At 36.5% G+C, this 14,900-nt stretch overlaps 1 protein-coding gene across 22 annotated transcripts in view; it reads left to right on the top strand.

Annotated features, from left to right (window-relative positions):
* The window catches only part of PARD3 (par-3 family cell polarity regulator), a 443,499-nt gene that overhangs the window by 412,305 nt on the left and 16,294 nt on the right, over positions 1-14,900 (top strand). The window contains exon 25 of one of the 22 annotated variants that reach the window (XR_008436211.1): positions 12,796-12,988. The exons of the other annotated variants lie outside the window; for them this stretch is intronic. The gene's annotated coding sequence lies outside the window, so the exon portion shown is untranslated. The remainder of the gene's footprint in view (positions 1-12,795; positions 12,989-14,900) is intronic. 22 annotated transcript variants of the gene reach the window in all.

Here is a 14,900-nt window from a genome sequence, read left to right on the forward strand (position 1 = left end):
ACTCTGAGCATCTCACCACTGATTTGTCTTCCTCATGTGAGTAAGTGGATTTCCAGACTCTCATTGCAGAGGTACTTTCTTAGGTTCCTCTTCTACCTTACCCTGGTTTCCTTAAGGCTGCCTGAGGATCTGAATACTTCTTGTGTTAACACACAATTAGTGCAGGACACCCTATGGACAAATTTCCAGTGAAAAAGCCATACTCCTGCCTTTTTCTCTGCCCCATATTGTATGTCCCTGACTGTGGTAGAGCTCACAGAGGGATCAGGGCACTGATCTACCTGAAAGCAAGCCCATTTGAAGAAAAGAATAGAAAAGAAAGAGGAAATAACATGATTTTTCGTTCAGCTCTTTGATTTGGATAACTGTAATTTCATGAGTGCTTTGTGGCTCAAAGGTTGGGACAGGAACATTCTGCTCAGAGAGCAGAACTTCAACATCAGTTCAAAGAAAGAGTGAAACACACTGCAATTTTCTTAAACAGTTTTGAGAATCTTAGCCTAAAAAAAAAATGGGATTATTTTATAGTAATAATCTCCTGTCACTTAATTTGATCCTGTAGAAACCAACATGTCTGTACCCCTACACATAGTGAAATTCTGAGGTTTTTTTCAGGACTATCTTTTGAAAAACTCCATTTAGTCTAACCACTTAGCCCATCAGCTGGAAGATTATCATCTCAATTACCCATGTATCCTTGTCTAAGATCTAGTATTTCTCAAGCTTCCAATATGCTACAAAAATATATCAAATACCATTAGTTGGGATCACAACTGCTCCGTAATGCTCAGTTTCCATTGCTAGTCTTGCTGATCAATAGCCTTAAAACCACAATCCTTAGCTTAAGTTAAATATAATTGTCCTATAGGAAAGATAGGAAGGAAAAATATCCTGGAATCTGTTTGAAGGCAACTACAGCTAGCTGGGAGCAGATGATGAGAGGAAATGATGCTAGATGAACTCAGCTTGTTCCATGAGTTCATATTTTATGGTTCCAGAAATAAAAGTATTTATCCCAAACACCATGTATATGGTTTTACTTTTGGATCTTCTTTTAAGCAGTCTCATGACAGCATTATTGCCTTGAAACAATTGCCCACCTAAAGGAACCAGCCCTAGGCTGTATCTATTGATGCAGAAGGAGAAGCCAAATTAAGCACAAGAGGTGTCTCTGAATAAAATGACGTGGCATGAAAAGGTTCCTCCGCAGAAAAGGAAAATTTCACATGGTTATAAGCATGCGTTTATGTTAATTAAGGACACATCTAGAATTGGAAGACTTGAGAAATTGATATTACTCTACAGAATATATATGATCACTCTTAAGTATGTTGTGCCTGTAACTGCATATTACTATATGCTCCACACTATACTTAGCAAGTCTGTCTGTCAGAAAGCTCTAATTGCTTTATGTGTGAGAACATTAAGCTGCAATAAATTTATATACACAGCTGTTCCATTTCTGTGGAACAAGTTTTATCTCCTAATAAATTGATGTTTCTTTTTAGTGTCAACTCAACCCAAAATTTACACCCAAGAAGGTGAACCTTAACATCACATAATTAGTTCAGTGACACCAGTGGTAATAGGGGGTATACACTGTACGTGTCTTAAACATATTGATGGAAAGAAGTTTTGACTTCTGTTAATTGTTTCATGAAAGCATAATTGTGATTAAGAGCAGCTTTAATTGGAAAAGGAAAAAGAATCATGACCTTTAAACATACATTGCAAATAGCATGTCTGCATTTACAAGGAGTTGCACCATAATGAGAAAAAAACTAAAAGCCTTCTTTAAAACAGAGCAGGGGGAAGAAAAGGCATTGTGGTTCTGTGTTGAGTCACATTTAGGTTAATGGAACAGAAGCTTAGACTGCCCTGGACTTTTGATTAATATTTAATTAATCTTCTGTAGAAGACTCTGATTTGAATTAAACTGGGTACTAATAAAGGAACCAATTCACCAAGGAGTTCACATAAATTTGACCTGCCATTATGAGAATTTAAATTAAAATGGCCAAAGTTTTGTTTTCTGCTCATTTTATGCCTGGTCTATATCAAGTAATTTACTAGGAGTGATGTAACTGGAAAAGTGCAACAGGAATTGGTCACTAGTAATAGAGCCATAGCTACAATATGACATGCCATTTGGTTTGTTTTAAGTAAGTACCATGAGCTAAAGAGTTGTATTGTTCTCTCAGTACCAGCTTTTACAGCTGGAAAAGAAGCATTCAGCTGTACACAACAAAGGGAAGTATCATTTGATTTAAAAAATGCCCAGAATGGTTTCTGGGAGTTGCTTATACTTCTACATTGTCTCTTAATCAGAGTGGCATTAAAAATGATGCAAATGAAGTAAATTCCCCAGGTGCTGTGACTTCCTTGACCTCCCTTCCCATGTGTGTAGGGGTGGCTGAAGTTTTGCCTACTGTGAAGACAGGAAGGGGTTGAACTGTCTCCTTTTTATCAATCATGATGGATTGTAAAAAGCATCTACTCAACTTCAACATAGGAAAAATGAGTTTGAAGTTACCTCACTCACAGTTTTTTTCTGCCAGCTCTTTTCATAGTCAGGGTAGATACCATCACCATCTTGTGTGCTAGTCAGCTCCTGACCTAGTGAGCAACTTTGACGTGACCATCTCCATTAGTTTGGATGACACCTAAATCCCACAGAATTTCTTCAAGTCTCATTACTAAGTACTAAATTCAGGTATTCTGACTTCAGCAGCCTGCTCTAATATCTAATTCATCTGGTTTTAGGTGTCTCCAGGGTAGTCCTGTATAGCTTGGCTCCTTTTGCAGTCAGTCAGTCACTGAGCTGAGCCCTCTCTGTATGCATTTGTTCTGGGGGAAATGAACATTTCACAAATGTGTGTGTGCCTCCATTGTGCAAGAGCAAATCTGTTCTTAAACTGTGAAATCTTTGGCTAAGGTCTGGTTGTAGGCAGTCTGTGCAGTGTCTGCTGCAGATAGGGGTCCTGCTATTTGAGTAATGCTTAATGATGCAAAAATCTGGCAAAAATAATAAAAAGTAAATAGCAAAAGTGCAGCAAAATCAGATCTTTGTGAGTCCTCCTTACTATGGGTATTTATCATTCTTTCCTTACATAGACTCTAATTCCTGGTTTTGGTTTCCCTGGAAAGCAAATTACTGTGTAGCTCAAATGGGAAAATTCGTGGGAACTGAACTTAATCTGAGCTAGCAGCATAGCAACATAAACTGCTCTCTGGAAGCTATGTTTTGCCTTAGTTCTTTTTGAAAATTCCAGTAGATACTCATGGAGTTTCTCTTACCATTTTTATGGGAGAAGTAAAGAAGGCTGGAGCTTACACAAATGATGTACAATGTCTGGTACTGCTTCTCTCTTTGCAGGATCATGGCAGTCACACATGAAAAAAAAAATAGTGTGACCTGATACAATATAACCCTTGAATTACAAAGTCAGTACTACATTATGAGCTTATTTCCAAGATTAATCTTAAATACCAGTGCAGTTTTGTGCTGATGTTTCATTAGTCTGTCATTTAACAGATCATTGCATTAATAAGCCTCATTGTATTGAAAAAGATTTTTAAGAAATTAATTGCAATTCTTATTTTTTAAGATAATTGAAGAAGCTACACTGAGTTTTAAAATTGAGGTAGAAAAAATATAGTAGAAAAAATAGTTATAATACTTTTTTTAAATAAATGTATTTGTTAAAATTGACATAGTCTTGTATATGTTTCTCTCAGACATTTCAGCCTACTAGGGTTTTGCCTAGTGAAGAACGGTCGATGCCAGTAGAAACAAGTCTATAATTCGCATTTAAATGGAACTGGCTGTGCAGTATTGCTTATGGTAATAGCTTCAGTTACTTGCTTATAATATTTCATCTTGTCTTCTGAGAGCATGAAAGAGGATTTTGTAGATATGTGTCAAATTCTTCAGGTCAGTTGGGTTCATAGTTATGTAGGCTCATAGTTTTTTAGTTTAATTTTCTTCTGCTGGCAGAAGTTCTCCTTTGCTGGAAATTCCCAAAGGAAACTCTTAAAAAAGATGTGGAGAGTGTTGGAATGTCAGGGTACAACTTAGTCTTCTGTCACTTGTTTAATAATTACACATTTTCTAGTGTTGTAACAACTAATTCCTCCTATTGGAGAGTGGTTGTATATGAACTATAGGTGGCCTGATTAGCTATTTTCCTGGAATATAAATTGTTGCCATCAGTTGTTTGAAAAACTGTTTTTATCTCAATGCTATTCTGTCATTCCATCAATGCCTTCAGAGTCTTAATCCTGAAACAAGAGAGGAAGGAAGGAAGGAAAATATCTTAAATAATGAGTTGCGATGGCAATTTTTTTGGGGAGGGTTGCTTTTCATAGATATTTGTTTACTGCATAGATCAAATGCTTAGTGTGTCCTTTGACAAGTGCAGTCCATTAAATGCTTTATTCATGAACTGGGATCAAGGGATTGTCTCAGTTCTAGCCTGCTCTCTGAAATAAGATAATACAAGCAATTTCTGTTAAGTATTATGGTTTAGGAGAGTGCGGGGAAAAGAAAATGTTCTTTAATCTCTTTGATCAGATTTGAATGGCAGTAAAATCTTATGCATTAATGCTTAAAATTCAAGATTTTATCAGCAATCATTTTAGTAAGTAGAACTTGAGCTGCTGTGCTGAATAAATATACTTCTCAGTACATGTAATGTGTTGATTTCCCTGGAGTTGCTCTGTAATTCATTGTAGAGAAAGAATGAAGAAATAGTAAATAACAAAAAGAAGAAACTGAATGATATAGCTGTAAGTGGACATGTTCCAATTGGTATGATGTGCATCTTTCTGGCAGCCAGGGAGAGCTTACCAGATATTTTCTATAGCAAATTGTTTCAGAATTAATCCCTGAATTTCATACTGGTAATAAGAAGCTTAGAGCTGAAAATTATTCATTATTTCTTCCCCCAAAATCTTGGTCAGATCTCATCCATAAATTCTGAAAGCTCTGTTGGATTCAGTGGGTCTAGACAGTGGGTTTTGAGTGGGTTTGCAGTAGCTAAAGCTCAAGCCCAGAGATGCATTTTAGAGCTCTGTACAGGAACTGGCATTGCTGTTCTTTAGTTAGAATCACATATGTAGCAATTTCCATTTCAGCAAAGCTCACAAATTAGAGCTCTCACTTTTTTAATAGCGTTCAGGAAATATTTCTGGTTTCTATACAGGGACCCATGAAGCGAGTGCACGTCAGACACTCCAACGGCAGCAGAAGGTTCTGGTTTACAGCAGCGTTTTTGCTGCTGGGCCTCCTGCCTCAAGCATCTGAAATAGAATTACAGTACAATTTATTATATTATTATCATGCTGTAGAAGAAAAGGCATTTTCATGTTTTATGATCTGAGGCCCTGAGCTGTGTGACTAGTCTGTTACATTTTGGGGTATCTGGCCAGTGCAAGTTTAAGCAGCAGTAGTGTGTGCCACACAGTCATGTTTGATATCTGCAGAACTTTTTTTTTTGGTACTTGCCACTTGGACTGAAATATTTCTGATTAAAGATGTCAGAAAAAAGCAGTATCTTAGAAATCCAACTAGGTAATGATGACAAAATAAAGTGATATCAGTTTGGATATATTTTTAACAGGATGTCAAAACACATTGTCATCAAAATCCCCAGAGACACCATTATGGTGTCAAAATGAAACGTTATCAACCTAAGACTACAAGAATAACAACGAGAAATAATACTATTGTAACTTTGTACTGCCAATATCATGCAAAATAAATTTGATGTGCTAAGTGGTATTGCTTACTATGTATGTTTCATTTCTTCCTGTTTACTAAAAAGCATATGGCAATTATGTTACCCAAGAAAACCTTATACTATTTGCATAGCATTTACTGAAGTAATGTAAAAATTGAGATACAAATTAGTCATACTGATGAGACCTTGACCACAAAAACTGTTATGTTGCAGTCCTTGGCTTATCTCAGGCATGCCTATATGCTTCTATATGCTTCAGAAACTAAGAAATTTAAGGCTTTTTTTTTTTTTTTTTCATAAAAGAGAATTACAAACAGTAGCATAGTGTACTCTGTAAAGAAACCTTAAAATGATATTAAGGTAAATGAGATCTGTTTATTGTATGAACTTTATACAGGGCTTTAAAAAAGGCTCCTGTCCATATGTGGTTATGTGAATGCAAACATGGAGAGGCTGAGCAACTTGATTTTGTTCTAATGAGTTTTTCTGCCAAAAGATTAAAGTGTTATACTGTTATGCCAGTTGACCATCACCTCCTACCAGGCATTCCTAGTACCAGATTTCTTAGAATGATTCATTTTCTACCTACCTTGAGCACAATTTAGTCATCTAGAGTGGATTCATCTGCCCTAATACAATTGTCTAAAACTGTCCTGAGCTTGTCCCTCTACTCTTCTTTGTCAATGAAAAAAGTAATGAGCTCTTGAGAGTAATAATTGCATCCAAAGACAGGTACTGTGACTGCCCTCTAGAATAACTTATTTCTCTGTATTTCCTGTAGAAAGGGTCCAGGTGAGTAGTTTGAACTACATACTTGCCTTTTAAATGATTACATTGGTTGCAAAAATATTACATTCTTATCTTTTCCTGGTAAATAAATTACCTTTACTATAACCTTTATCAGGCTAATTGTCTTGGCAAAATATTGGTGTTACAAGTCAATGTTGTATTTTGTTTGCAGTATGAGAGATACATGCTTTTGGGTTTCTGAAATCTGCACTTGGGTTGAGACTAAACAGCCCAATGGCAGGAAATATTAGAATTCAGGATTTCTAATCCAGTGTTTCAAATCATAGCAAAACCCTCAGAAATTACTGGGCATCCTGCATAATACATCTGGAAAAGAATTCCTGAGGAAAAGGCATATTTAGCATTTCCAAGAGGAAAAATAAGTTAAATAACTTCAAAATATCTCAAGTAGTAAAAGCTGAGTTCCACTTAACTCGCTAAATAACCAAGTGAATTTTTGAATAAAAGGTAATTGCGGTTTTTTTCTGTCCTTATCTGGAATTGATTATTTTTTAAATGCAACTGTAATTTCACAGCAATTTATAGTTTTAAAGTCAATCAAGAAATGTGGTGGCAAAGCATGATTAAAACATCTATTTACTAAAATCTTCATTTTTAAAGTACAATGCTGAAAGGATTTATCCAGAAATCATTTGTTTTGCAAGGTATAATACTGAGATTTTTTTCTACTCTCCATATGCATACAATATTTAATTTAAAAATCTTAATTAGTTTTTATGCTAATCAGTGTAAATCTTAGTGATAAACTTCATAAGAACGCAACAGTCGGGTGAATTTAGGCATCAATTCAAGTAATCAATCTTAGCTTTGATTTTATTTTTTTCTTGGTTGATTCATATTGTGTGCACAGGCACTGAATGATGAAATGCTTAACAGTAAGTTCTGATATAAAGTTTAGTTTACAGATTGCAAGTTATCTAGTTTGAAAAATAAAACAATGATCCCACAATTTTCTGTGTTTTATACAGTTTCTAACCTACTGCTATCAAAGGGAGTCTCCTCAACTTTCACCTAGATTTGGTATCTTTAGGCCAAGGCATTTTTGTTTGTTTGTTTTTAATGGAAAATTTCTCATTCTGCAGTTTGAAATTAACCTATAGTTAAAGTAAGATATAATGTAAAACCAATCAAAATATTATTTGAAGATTTATAAGGCAATAGCCCCTCTGTCAAAGTACAGAAATAATTATACTATAATTATGTTAAAGGCTGGTAAGGACAGGGGAAGACATGTGAACTTCGTGTAAGGTATTATTTTTTTTAATGTTCAGGCATTTTAAAGAGATGTCTTAGTCCATAGATCAGTGTTTGTCTGGCAATGTATTGCTTAATACTGTAGTTTCATGAATACTTTAAAACAAGATGTCATTTTTATTAAGGGTAAGTTCACAAGAGTCAAAAACATTCTATTTTGTTTTGTTAGTTGCAACACCCTGGTACTGTTTACTAAGTGTTTTCTCCAATTAAAGAGAAATAAACAACATAAAATATTTTTTGGGTTTCCAATATAACTTATGTCAATGCATTAAGCAAGATCTAAATACTTTTAAAGTGAGGTTTTTCATTGAAACAGAGCTTAATTTCGCCTTTTACACTATATTTTTCAATGGTGCATTATTTAAATAAACCCTTTTTCCCAAATCTGTTTTCAAATTTGGAAATTTGAAAAATTTGAATAATTTGAATAATTTTAATAGGTTTGTCCTTCAAATGGTGCAATCAGGGTTTATTTTTTCTTTTTTTTCTATTTTTCAATGTTGCTAGACCCATCATTGCCGGCTAGAGTTGGGCTCTGAATCAGATTTTAGAGTGTAGAGCACGGTGTCAGCACAGAGTGGTGAGTGGTGTAAGATGTGCTGGAGGGAGCTGGGCTGTTCCTACGTCACAACATTCACACCTCACAGGTGCTGCTGGCCATGAACAGATGTTCCTTTTTGCAAATCCTGCTGTGCTTTAAGAAGTGACTGCTCCCTAGCTGCTTCTGCTGCCCCTCTGCTGAAGGCTTCTGCCCTGTGTCTCATCCTGAGAGATCAGAGGGAGCTCTCTCTAAACAGCTTCTAGCAAAGCAGCTGGATTAGTTTAAATGGAAACAAAGGCTGACATGGCCTGAAGCCTGCTAGGGATCTTCTGGATGATCCCTTCTGCTGGCACAGGAATGGCCAGCTAGGTCCAGGAGGGGATTTCTTCTCTGTGGTCTTTGTTAAATGTCTTTGTATTGCTGTGCCAGGCAACTCTCACATTGGCACAGAGAAGCCTGTGATGTCTAATTGTGGGTGTTCATCAGACCTAACAGCGCCGGAGCCATCACTGTCTGTTCCAATTAGGATAGGAAGATGCTTAGGTCAGAGCCCATTTCTCACCACCTGACTTTGAAGTAATTTGGGTTTTTTTTTTTTTAATCAAAACTGCATATTTCTCCCTTGCTTGATCACTAGTATTTTTTTTCGTTTTCTTATTTTCATAATTCATTAAATCTTTCCCTGTGTATTTCTGCTATTTCTTTAACATTCTCATAAGAAATTCACAATGAGATGTCATGTGTTTTCTTTTAGGTTTTGTGGCATTCTCTTTTTTCTTTTCCTTTTTGTTTTTTGGGTTTTTTTTTCTAACTCAGAAAGTGCAATACCTTATGAAAACAGCTGTAACAGGTTGTGTGTGGCTGAAAATTGGCTTGGCTTATATCTGCAGAATCTAACAACTCTAAAGTAAGGCTTAGACTGTGTGATAACCCAGTAGCTGAGTATCTGTTTTCAGATGTTTATAGCAAGCTCCTAAAATCTCTGCTTTTCCTTTTAGTAGAAGAATTTCACTGAAAAGTAAGACTGGGTTTCAGTCTCCGGTGTGCAGGCTCTGACAGGCTAATAAGGAAGAGTGATGGTGGCAATAAAAGGGTCTTGGGTGCATTCTTCGTATTTCACTGGTTGTAAAATGATGGCCCTGCTACAGAAGGGCCACAGAGGGACTCAAAGTGAAATCTAGTCTGGAAAGTTTGAAGAGACTGTTGTGGTGAAGTGACCTCCCCATCAGCCCCACCTCTCCACGTTGTTTACGGCCATCACATCAGAAGCAAGTGCTGAATTTTGAGCATTTGAGGTTACCTTTTTAATCTGGAGGAGAGAGGTGTATCTTTTAATTTTGAATTATTTCCTCTTTATTCAGTGAATTTTATTCACTGAAGAAGAAAGTGAGTGCATTTGGAGACTTATGTACTTCATGGTATTGCAGTTGATGAACTTCCACTGTGAAGGTAAACTGGAATGACACTAAAATTCCCAATGAGCTGATTTCCCATGCATACATATTGACATAAATCCTAAAGTTTAAATCCTGTTTTGATGGAATTACTATGCTGAAATGTATAGGTATGTCTAAGGTAACATGCTATGTCTTGCCTGTCGCATTAAGCCAATCCCTGAATTTAGTTGCCTTTAAAATCTGCAGACTTTAAAGGATATATAATGCTCGGTGTTCATTTAGCAAATACAAAATGGCAAAAGAGGATGAGTTTTATAACTCTGTGAACAGTAGAAATCAGCCAAAATTGAAAGAGATCTGGAGGAGAAAATTCTGGTAGAATGTATATCCTTCAGCATGCAAGAAGCTGCCCTTGTTAGAAACTAACTTTGCATGCATAATTAATTTGAGCTGCACATTTCGTTTCTTACAACTCGAAGAGAAATTTAATTCAGGTGTTTGGTGAACATATGGGGGATTTACTGTGAATTTATGACCTGTGGTTTGAGTGTAAAAACCCAAGATACTAGCTGATAAAACTTAATGAAGCTTGTGCAGAGAAACTATTTTTATTTGCAGTTTTGTAATTCATACATTTTTTGGATTTTAACACCTCTCCCCTACCTTTTTATGCCTTATTCCCAATAAATTCTTTGACAGTTAAGAAAAACAAAAATAGTGTGGAATAAGGCTTTTTATGCCTCTTTCCAGGTTACAACCACAGTACATTTGTAGTCTAACAAATTTGATCTCTTGCTCAGCTAATTTTTTTCCTCAGATGACTGTAGCAATTCTGTAATCATGTAACAGCTCTTTTATAAGGCACTGTCCATGGTTGCTCCTGTTTGTGTACCATGTCTGTGTGTGTTAATATCCATGTGTTCATGAAAAATCTATTCCCTGATGTCTCAGAGAAGGACCATATGTAGGGCACTATGGAAGGAGAGGACCAGCCAAATTGGTTACACTAACTTTAGCCTGAGGAGTGGCATTTAGATGTCAAAAAATAAACCACAGAACAAAATAGGAAAAGACCAACCTGCTCTGGCAAGCTGGTGGCAGGAAGGAGATGGTACAAACTGCTGCTGCTCAGCCCTCACCGCCCTGCGCTGTGTGGGCACAGTCTTCTGTGTCACTGATAATTAACAAATCTGCTTCAAGTGAACAAACCAGCAGGCTGGGCATTGGGACGTGGTGGTAACTTTAAGGCTGGTAAAGGGCACACTTTCATTTTATTTTATGCCCATGACTTTTTGAAATAACCTGACAGTTTCTGCTTATTCACCCTCAAGGGCCATCTGAAACAGACAAATTCATCTGCTTGGGGTTAAGCACTGTGGAGAGAGGGTGCTCAAGTTCCAGTAAATGTAGCAGAAGTTTTTATATTAGATTATCGCCACTCTGCTTTCTGTTGGGCTGTTTCATCCTGCTCAAGTGATGAAGAAAGGGGCAAATTTTTAGGCATTCAGTTAGTCCTGTACTTTGGTAAGGATGTGTGCCACCAGCCATGGTGTGGCCACATTGTCAATCTTCAGTGTGATGGAAATAAATTTGTTTCCTGCTCCTCTCTGTGTGTAAACAGAGGTAGATACAAATTCAGACCTTAATTTTTAATATGACACAGGTAATCTGTTCAAATGAAAAGGAATTTATATCATACAAATGGGTGATAGTTATTTGCCAGCTTGAAGCAAATAAGAACCCATCTGTGTTTTATTACTGCTATCCAGAGATCTAAGCAGCCGGTCAGGCCAGCGAGGCCCCGGCAGCTCAACTGTGTGATAGAAGATTTCAAGGTGTAAAGAACACTGTTTGTTTACTAACCTTTTGGTTATTCTAGTCTAGGCAACTGCCTGGTGGTGTTGTTAAGACCCTTTTCCATGCTTTTTCAGGCCAATAAATTGTTTCCCAAAGCTTCAGTCATGCCTGTTCAGTGGCATGTTTGTATCTACTTTATCACACTGAAAATCTGACTGTTTTGAAAGGAATACAGCTCTGCACATCAGTGCATGACATCACATTGAGACATTGCTTAATGATCTGAGACCCTGATGGCCATTGCTGCAACTGCTTGTTCCTGGAAATATATGACAGCCCTGGCCTATCTAAGTCTTGCTTGCCATTGCATTTTTAATCTGTGCTGCTGGTGGTGTGTTTTGAAGCAGCACTCAAAAAACAACTGATTGTGAAATGTGCCATCTGCAGATGGAAGGCAATGGGGTGCCAAGTAGAGCTCTGATACAAGAAAGCACAGATGCTTTGCAACCCGAGTAAACTTTGGCCCTAAAAGCCTTTCCTTGAATTTTATTTATTTTAAGAACATTTAACATTGAGAGCACTTTGATAGAAGAACATCACTGGTATGTGATGCTAGGAGGTGCTAATTGTCTTCTGTAAATTCACAGCCACCCTGTTATTAAGTAGGCATAAGGGAAGGCTGTCTGGGCAAGCTGTGGTTACTGTAGAGATTTGTAATTCCAGTTTTGCTAAAAATTTTAAAGCTAGCATAGGTTAAATCTTCAATAAACTTTGGATAGATTTCAAGGTAAATGAAATAGACTATTCCTACTAATAGTCCTGAATTCTTTGAGGTGGATCTGCCTTCAGATTTTCAGTGAATTTGAATTAAGGACTCAAACAAAACATGGCACATTTAATTGAACTTTTGAGGACTTGCCCCATACACCCACAATGGGAATTTAAGCAGCCAGAACACCTGCAGCCTGCATCCTAGTAGTCTGTTGATATGACCCTATCTTTCTTGGGTCAATTCATCCAATAAGTCAAAATTTATTTTGCTTTAGACTGGCTAAGAACACTTCACATGGGATAAGATTTGTTTAGCTCTGCCCCAAGGGATAATGATGTGACTTACATAAAGATTTTTGGATAAAGCAGAACATCTCAGGATCTGAAAAGGAATAAAGTTAGGTTTGTGCTGTTGACTCCAAAATTTTATTGGTGACAGTTTCCCCTTGTGATGATAATTTTTACATTTTCCTCCTTCTAGAAGTACTAATTGGGAGTTGAAAGAGATACCAAGTGGGTGTACCAAGTGTTCCCTGAGTGCGGAGTTAGTGCAGTGGGAGACATCAAAATCAGCAAAAAAGCACTGATGATAAGAGTAACTGGATGAAGAAAGGCACGAAAAGAAAGAGGTGACAGCATGGCAGGCCAGGACAGACATGTGCAAGCCCTCAATGGTGAGAAGATTAAGGCAGCTATAGTTTAACCTATAGAATCAGAACAAGGTTGAAATGAAAATGGAAACCAAAGGTGGTGAATCTAAGATATTGTCTAAGCCCTCAAATAATCTTTTAAGAAATGTGTCTTAGTGCCTCCTTAGCTGTCTGCCTTTTCCTCTTCTAAATAAAAATATTTTTTATTATTATTATTAACCCACTGCCTTGATCTCACTTTCTGTTTCTTGGAGACTTTTTGAGATCGAAAAAATTTGAGGAGATACAGAAATGCCTTTTTCTAATTTTGCTCTTTTTTCTTCTGTGAAATAGTTCTTTCTTTTGCAGTTTTCTAAATCTGAGTCGTGTCCCTTGCTTTTCAGATAAAATAGAAATACTGTTAAAAGATTTATCTTCTCTGCCATTATCAAACTTTTAATAAGTTTGAATAAGTTTTCTTAAATCACCTTGACTTCTTTTTTCTTTTCATTTTTTGTAAGGGTTTTTTGGCATTAAAATAAGTTCTTAGGTCTGGAGACAATTTGATCATAAATTCCAGGATCCTCCTTGTCCTTTGTTACTCGTCTCTGCAGTGTAGAGAGTGTCAAGTTCATGCATTTGCTGTTTGGGAAAAGAGACATTTTGGCTTCATGGCATGGACACTATGCATTCATTTTATTGCTATTCCTCTGATAAGGTAATTGTTTTAATGAATAATTATCACAAAATATACAGAAGCCTCAGATCTCTAATAACCCTTCCAGTAGCCCATTTTGGGGCTGGTGCAGTGCATCCTGTATAATTTACAAGGTGTAGTGAAGTACTTTTGGAGTTTACCTTCTGTTTGCCATTGGATAAACTGCTTCAGTGTCACTTCTGCACTGTGATCCCTAAAATCTGAAACAACCTTGATTACAGAACGTTGATTATTTACCCCTCATCTTGACTACTACAAGGGGTCTATGGATGGCATTTTTCTAGTAATTTTTGCACAGAAATTCAATGACTTTTTCAAACATACATTCTTATGCCTGAAATTTTAATTTTTACTGTATTTTTGCTTTTTTAAGAGCAATTTATCATGTAGGAAACATTTGTCTGTATAGAAAGCAGTGGACTACTTGTTTGTTGGATTAACAATACCAGTTTTAAAAATCAACAGACCATTTAGAAGTGTCTTGTCTTATATTGGATTGTGATGAATCCCTTTACAATGTGAAGTGTATAGCAATGCATGGGAAAAAAACAAGTGGTTGTATAGTAAGGCTGGGCTGAATTTGACAATAAGGAATAAATTTACATAAAATAAAACTGTAAGTGGAGATAAGCTGTTTCACAAAATGAAGCTGAATTAAGGAAATAAAATTAGGAACACACCTACAATGGAGTGGAAATCTTGAAAATACCAGTGTTTCATTTCCACCTGTTCTAAATTAAGCTTTCTTTTAATTGTACTTTTCAAAACGGTAATTTGCACAGAGAAATTGACTTACCCTACAAATAAAGCATTTCCTAAAGCTCCCATTTGGGTTTAAAAAAATCATGAAAGAAAACACTTCTCTAAATTCCTTCCTTTTCTTTGCCTTTGGTTTCAAATAAATTCTAAAAATAAATCAACCTGAACCACTTCAAAAATTAGCCTTTGCCAGAACCATACTAATTTTTCTGTCTGGCCAACCAAGCACTGATAAACTCTACTTATTGGCACTGAAAAGAGTGGGAGGTAATGTCTCAAACATCTACAACCTCCAATCCCCTGCACCTACCAGTCCCAAAAGACATGGAAAACAGTCACAAATGGATTCTGGAATTGTCTCTTTTCATACGAAAGAAGACACAGGATATAAATTCTCTGTGTTTTATTGTACCCTGTGTCCAAGAAAGGAAATCTATGGAATTGCTTTCCGTTGTCTCTCTACAGATTTCTCTTTTGAAA

Source organism: Vidua macroura, chromosome 1 (assembly GCF_024509145.1).
Source record: "Vidua macroura isolate BioBank_ID:100142 chromosome 1, ASM2450914v1, whole genome shotgun sequence".
Taxonomy (NCBI): Eukaryota; Metazoa; Chordata; class Aves; order Passeriformes; family Viduidae; genus Vidua; species Vidua macroura.